Genomic DNA, 8,532 nt, shown 5'->3' with positions numbered 1-8,532 from the left:
CCTTTCTACTCTAGTCGAGGCTATTTCAAACATTTGCAATGGCTTCATTATCCTTGAGTACAGTCCAAATTTCAGTATCCAGCATTTGAACTTCCCTTGTAATGTTGTTCTGTCAATTGCCTTTAGTCCCTTGTTTCACTAAATCGTGTGTTTCTTTGCTTTACTTCTTATCATTTAATAAATCTCTGTACCATTTGCCGAGACATTTTACTGGTTGTTCTTTCACCGTTGGTATATCTTCATCCCCTATCTTGAACTTCATTTCTGTTATGACTCCTTTCACGAATGCCACACTTCGAGATTTCTTGGTTTGAATTTCTTTCTCGCCCATTTAGGGTCTTCTCGCTTTAGCCATATATAGAAGCTGGCTTTGTCGATTGCCTCCTGTATCCTCCTTACTACTTTTCTTAGCTCTGAGCTCGAAAATGCAAGCCTTTTAAATAACATCGCCATTTTCATTTCAACGAAGCCTCTAGTCCCCACCTTCAGCTATACACTATCGTCCAACCGCTCTAACGTTCCATCTGCTGCTTCTCTACTCTCTGATAATACTGTAATGTCATCCATAAAAGCCCTTAATAGTGTCTTTGTAACAGCTTTCTCAGAGTTTGTTGATCTTAGTAACATCTCCATGATTAGCACAAATATGATGAGTGATATCGTGCATCCAGCTGCAATACTTACTTCTAGCCGTTGCCACCCCATTGTGAATTTTCCTGCTGTAAATCTCATCCCCAATTTGTCGTAGTAACACACCAGCATTCGTTGAACATCTGGAATCCAGGAATCCAAAAGAAATCCATAGCTGCTTGAATTAGTGCGTGTGGAACAGATCCACATGTAATGGCGTGATCTAGCCATATAATGTACAGGTTTTTCTTCAGTTGTTTTGCACTGTTGATAGCTTTCCAGATGGCAAATGCATGTTCTATGCCTTCTGGATTACTTCTTTAACATATCGTTATACTGTACGAATCCTATGATTCTACTGGCAATAATTCCAAACATGATCTTCCCATCGGTATTTAGCAGTGAAATGGGTCTGAAATGCCCCAATTTTTTTGCCTACCTCTCTTTAGGCAAATAGATACCTTCAGTTATATACTATCGCTCTGCTACGTCTTTCTTCTTCCACATTTCTTTTATCAATGCAAATAGTCGTAAACGCAATCTCGGGCAATACTTACAAACCTTGTAGCTAACTCCATCGTTCCCTGGTGAACTTTATGCTCTTGCTTGTCTAATGAACTTATCCATTTCTTTCCGTCTGATGTCACTCAAATCGAATGGTACTCTTGGCTCAGGTGGTTTCTTCAGCCCGAGCATTTCTGGTAATACTTTGTTCCTATCAGCGTCGCTGTTTGTCTCTTTAAGATGGTGTTCGAGCTCTTCTTTAGTACAATCTCATCTTCCGCTCTTACTTTCAGTAAGCAAACGTTTAGCATATTGATATGGATTGTTTACAAAACTACGATAGTTCTTTTCTCCCTCCTTTCTTCTGTTCTTCCTTCTTTCCTTCTTTAGTTGGTCTCGATGCCTCTTTTTTTTATCTCTTCATATAGTTGTTTTAACCCTTCTCTTTCTCCCTCCTTTGCATCCCTCCATCTGGTTCTTAGTATTTTCTTCTCTTCTCGTAACTTTGTGATCCGTCCTTCTCTCCTCGATGGTCCGCCTTTTCCCGATGATTTTCCATTCCCCGTTGCTTCAGGTCCAAATCTTTTCTCTCCTTCCCGATAGATTATGTTAGCCAAGTTCTCGAGCTTTTGTTCATCGTCATCTTCGAATTTGGTGGTCGAATTTCTTAAGATTACCTGCATCATTTGCCTTCGGCTACTTAATCTTTGGCTTCTTCATGCCATTCTCTTTTCCCAGCTATTCCGACTCACCTGTGGAATGATCTACGCTATGGTTTCTTTGCAGGAGGTTCTGGCCACACATCTTCTGGTTTTGTATGTATGTATGTATGTATGTATGTATGTATGTATGTATGTATGTATGTAAACGTGTCTGGGTATGTGCGTGCGCGTGCGTGTATATATATTTGTGTGTGTGTGTGTGTGTGTGTGTGTGTGTGTATGTGTGTGTGTGGAGGCGCGTGGCCAAGTGGTTAGGGTATCAGCATCAAGATCGTAAGATTGTGGTTTCGATTCCTGGACCAGGTGACGCGTTGTGTTCTTGAGCAAAACACTTCATTTCACGTTGCTCCAGTCCGCTCAGCTGGCAAAAAGGAGTAATGCTGCGATAGACTGGCGTTCCGTCCACCGGGGGAACACGTACGCCATTGAAACCTGGAAACCGGGCCCATGAGCCTGGCTAGGCTTTAAAAGGGCGCATTTGATTTTGATTTTGATGTGTGTCTATGTGCGTGTATGTGTATTTGTTTGTACATATACACATTATACATATAAGGCGAGAGATAGAAAAAGAGGGAGAGAAGAGAGGCGGGTGGGTAGAAAGTTATGCTGTAGAAACATATCTGAAAGTTGCCTCTCATAAATGACATCAGAAATGAAAGTAGAAGTTAGACTATAAATGATCCGCTTCGTCGTGTACACAATGATGATAAACTCACAGGTCGATCACTAGCATTTATTTATAACGTTGAATATGAAATCCCCGGGAGATGAACGGATATATATATATATATATATATAGTGAAACTACCTCCCGCCATTAGATACAAACTACTATCGCCATTACATACAATCTTCTCATTTAAATATAAATAAATGCGAGCGTAGTAGAGAACCCATTCCTTATCACGTGACTGATTATTATTCGAATCGGCAACTTCTTCGAACCTTTCCCGCCAGAACGCAAACTGACCAATCACGGCCCCTAATAAGGTCACGCGATAGAGTAAAATTCTGAAGCCATCGGGAGCCTATAGTTTGTTATAAATAGCTTTAACTCGGCAACCAAATTTGTCTCGGTCCAGTTTCTCTTTGAGAACTGTTCCGTGTACCACACAACAGCAGCAGCAGCTAGCGACCACTTCAGCAGCTTCGTCCAGCCACGATGACCTCCGCCGTCGCCACATCAGCAACAAGAGTCTACTACTACTATCCAGCATCATTGTCATGACCAACACGATTAATACCAAGCAGCCTCTACACCACCAGCGTCAACACGACTTACTATGTACACCAAACCAAACCTCCGCGGCACATCTCTCTCTTCGATTCTGTTAGGTGACTCAGCTTCACCACGGTAAATAAACAGACAAGAATTCTTAAACAGACAAGAAATTCTCAGCCAGCGACGAACATCTGTATAACAAGAATCACGGCCCGGCATCGATGCCACGACATCACAACTAGTGATCAGCACTGCCACACTCAGCCTCTCCTCACTTTCACATACAGAACATTTCCTATAGTGTACTAACGAACTGGTATAATTGCTCACGTGTCATTTACTGACTCTCTTTCTCTCTGCTGTAATAACATACACACACATGTATCACTCACATACACACTTTTCTTTGTATGACGGCCTGTCTTTGATTATGTTCTTATATGTCGCATTCACACTCTCACACAGACATACATCTTTAACACTACAATAAATATCTCTGTTATTCATCTAATACGGTTGTGGTCTTTCATTACTGGTCATCTATGTTATCGTCGCATAACATATCATATATATCATCTTCGATATGTATCTGTATGTTCGACCGTTTGACGCGTTTAAATAAAAGGAGTCCTCTGTTTTTCCATTCGTCACCATTTCTCCTTTTATGAGTTCGCACGGTCGTCCCTTACATATATATATATATATATATATATATATATATATATATATATATATATATATATATATATATATATATATATATATATATATATATATATATATATATATATATAGAGAGAGAGAGAGAGAGAGAGAGAGAGAGAGAGCTGGTTCATTGAAAAAAATCTCTTGCAACGTTACTTAAATATCAATTAGAGTTTCCTCTTTTACATAACTTTTCCAATGTTTTTCTGTTAATAATAATTCGTCCCAGGGTTGCTAGTGGGCAGAATTGTTAACAAGCCGAGCAAAATGTCTGGCGGCATTTCGTCCGCCTTCACGTTCTGAGCTGGAATGCTGCCGAGTTTGACTTCGCTTTTCATCCTTTCGAGGTCGATATAATAAGTACCAGTTGATAAGTAATCTACTTAACCTCTGCCCCGAAGCTGCTAGCATTGTGCTAAACTTTGAAACCAATAATACTTCTCCCCCAGCTTAATGAGTTCGTATTTGAATCAACACATCGTTGGCTCTCAACCCAGCAGCTAACTTCTCACACGTACAGCAAGATTAATACATTCTTCGTTACGTACAGTTATAATTAAACAGAAACAAATGAAATTGAACATAAACACTCATAAACACACGCTTACTTATTTTAATTTTAACATTTACTTATGAGTATAAACTGCTTAAGTATTCTTTTCTACTCTCGGCACAAGGCCCGAAATTTTGGTAGAGGGATCTAGTCGATAAGTGTGCAACCGGTACTTAATTTATTGACCTCGAAACTGCTTAAATATTTCAAAGGCGGTGAGCTGGCAGAAACGTTAGCACGCCGGACGAAATGCTTAGCGGTATTTCCTCTGCCGCTACCATCTGAGTTCAAATTCTGCCGAGGTCGACTTTGCCTTTCATCCTTTCGGGGTCGATGAAATAAGTACCAGTAACGCACTGGGGTCGATATAATTGACTTAATCCGTTTGTCTGTCTTTGTTTGTCCCCTCTGTGTGTAGCCCCTTGTGGGCAGTAAAGAAATAAGAAACTGCTTAAATATTTCATTACCAATATAGCAATGATAAATAACAGAATAATGCAAGGGAGATAACTCCTATTATCTATCTTTCGGATTATGTTTCTTGAAATCTTATACAAAATGTTTAGAAGATATTTGGAACATCAAGTAGATCGTTCAAACAAATTTCATTACCGTATATTGATGTAATTCGATGCATATGTAAACAATAAGCGGTATATATGGCCTATAAAGTACTCATGGTAGTTTTGCTGCAATAAATTACTTGGAAGAATGATAATTTATATCTACAGTCTTGGCCAAAAGTGCGACTATAAAGATATTCTGTTATTCTTTTATTCTTTTATTTGTTTCAGTCATTTGACTGCGGCCATGCAGGAGCACCGCCTTTAGTCGAAGAGATCGACCCCAGGATTTACCCTACGTGAGCCTAGTACTTATTCTATTGGTTTTTTTTTTGTGAACTGATAAGTTAAGGGGATGTAAACGCGCCAACATCGGTTGTCAAGCGATGGTGAGGTGACAAACACAGACACAAACACACACACACACACACACACACACACACATTCGACGGGTTTCTTTCAGTTTCCGTCTACCAAATGCCCTCACAAGGCTTTGGTCGGCCCGAAGCTATAGTAGAAGACACTTACCCAAGGTGCCACACAGTGAGACTGAACCCGGGACCATGTGGTTAAACACAAAGTAATTATTAACTAATTATTTGCAAGAAACAAAGTTAATTAATTAATTAATATTATAAATATTTTCTGTTTTATATGAATAAAGTTATGTTCGATAATTTCGTCCACTATTTCGCGTTCGCAACACTGTAATCTACATCAGTAAAAACAGAAAGTAATTACCAACTAAGTTAATTAATTAATTAATTAATATTATGTTTATTATTTGTTGTATAAGAATGATGTCATATTCCCTAATTTCGTCAACTATTTTGCGTTCACAACACTGTAATGTACATCAATATTTTCTAAACTAATTGGACTGTCATCAGTGAAAAGAATTCAGATTGAAGCTTTACACAGCCATGGACTTATTTTCAGGAATATATCAACTCAGCTAAATGTTTCCTTGTTCAAAATGGTTTGTCGCAATTTCGTCCGACAGATGGATAAAAACCATTTGGTCAATGACAAAGACCTCATGCTTTGTCGTCTTTGTGTTACAGTCAGACTTACATCAAGCAGTGCCATACAAACACAGTCGCCAGTAACAATAAAATGCAGCACTAAGAAAATGAGAAATCAGTTATTGTAAGACTTACATCGTGTTGCAATACGTTCAGCAGTAAAAGAACAAAAAGACTATCATGGAAATAAATAATTAAATAGATAGATAGATAGATAGATAGATAGATAGATGAATATATAAATAAATAAATAAATAAATAGAGCATCGAGGATCGTCTACAATTTTACAGGGATCATAAAATTTGAACGAAGGAGAAAGGACGTAAATCGAAGGTAAATACAAAACTTCTATTAAGCAATTTACAGCTAATGCTCCTTTCGTTCGTCATCTTTAAATCTCAAGTTCCGATTCTATGTATACACTTTCAAGGATTAAGCAGTATCCATCGATTATGATATGGCTGGAGGAGCTGGTAATTGCATAATGTATTAGCTAACCATGGGTAGTATGAGGAAGACACCCACTCATATGATCACCCATTATTGCTTTGTATTTCAAGTGTATTGTGCACCCACCATCTGTAAACTGTGAGAAATTAGCTTAGAGCTAATGGTGTTACTCTATTGGTTAAATGGCAAGATCATTACCCGATTGGAACCCTGTGGAAAAGCATGATACGAAACGGGACATCGAAGCTCATAATGCTTCATCAATTTCGGAAGATACTGCAGATCAGGACACAGGAGACAATGCGACATTATTGCAAAAGTTTGACCGAATGCTTGTCTGATCCTATTGACGCTGTATTGGAGGTAAAAGAGTATCAAACCGAGCACAGAATATATAGCACAGATATTTGTATTTTTGTAAATTATTCTTAGTTTATCTGCTTATTTTATCAGTAGATATATTATTTGCTTTTCCTCAACATCAATTACTGTATAAAACTTTGTGAACTAGTAAATTCAAACTTTTGACCAGGGCTCTATATAAACACATTAAAACGACGAAGTATGAAAGTTTTCAAGCAGTTAACATTATACTTCGACACCTATCTGGTTATGATTATATTGTGAAACAATATTTCTTTGCATATTAAGATAGAGTGTTTGCATCTATCTATATCTACAGTGTTAGTTGAAATTTGATAGACAGATTCTGTTGTACAGTAAAGCATTAGAATAAAACCGTGTTAACGCATCAGTAACTTATTAACTCCATTAATGTGTCAGTTATTGCTATCTTAGAGAGCATTATTTATAATAACCAGAATGCAGTGACAACACTACTATAAGTTGTGAGGAACCGTGATAGAAGTATCTATTTATAGGATGAAACGAATTAAAGTTATATCAGTTATAGGGCCAATGAGACAGCGGTGAAAGTCTTTATGTCGCTGTTCGACATACTAGAAATAATTGCCAAACCGTCCCCTATTAAATAAGGAGATATACTCTGATTAATATATCCCTAGAGATACAATGAATACCTAAACACAAATACATAAATTAGACAGTAATGTCTGGACATCTTTGATAATATGTCTGCTCAGTCACAGTGGATTTGTTGCTTAAAATAGCGACATAGGAAACTGCTATCTTGCAAGCGAATTTATTGCCGATCTTTTCAGCACGAATACTGAACACCAGCATATTTAAATTATAGGAAGATGACACTTTTGCAGCAAAATTATAGAATTCTATTTTTATTGTTTCGTGCCACTTTATCGTTTTCTCTCATTATAACGAAATGTAATCCTTAATATTAATAAATCTGTATCTTCTGTTAAAGACAGATTCGTTAGTGCTTTATATTATCATAATTAAATCCTATTCAATAGCAGCTTTTCAGGTAAAATAAAATGCATAACCTGATCTAACATTTCCTAGTATAAAATTGGGCATGGAAAGATTTTGTGGTATAATCTAAATTATAGTTTAAACGTAAGAACAAATGGCATCAAAGATTTCCTAAACGTAACAGGTTTTCATTTCACGACAAATTATAGATATCATAAGATCTTGAACAGAAATTCAATTGAGTTTAACTATTCATGTAGTAAAATCATGCTAGGTCAGTTTGACATTTCATTTCAAAAAGTCCTCTTAACAATATTAGAATTCCTTTATCTAATCAAAACTATATTGCTCCAAGCAAAGTTATTCCCCATCGGTAATTGCCTTTCGAAATCCTAACTTTATTGCAATTAAGTACAACTAGACAATTGTAATATGCCAAAGAATTACATTGTATTGACTGAGAATGAATTAAAAATTCGATTCTTTTCATTTCTTTGAGAATCCGGATAAAAGTTTATCGACAAACTTGTCCAAGGATATTTGATTTGATAACTAAATGGACTACTCTGGAAATCTCATCATATGCACAAAATATTTCGTCACACATTTATGATATTGTCGGAACATAGACAGGTACGCAAATCCAGTACGTTTAATACATTAAACAAGAAATGCATTAGCACGTTTAACCACAGGAACGAATGGGATGCGACATGATGTAATTGTAATTGTAAACTCAAAAGTTTGCTTTATTCTACATCGATTATATATATATATATATATATATATATATATATATATACCTAC

This window comes from Octopus bimaculoides, chromosome 2 (assembly GCF_046866305.1).
Source record: "Octopus bimaculoides isolate indiv1 chromosome 2, ASM4686630v1, whole genome shotgun sequence".
Classification (NCBI taxonomy): Eukaryota; Metazoa; Mollusca; class Cephalopoda; order Octopoda; family Octopodidae; genus Octopus; species Octopus bimaculoides.
Note: the sequence above shows the minus strand (reverse complement) of the source record.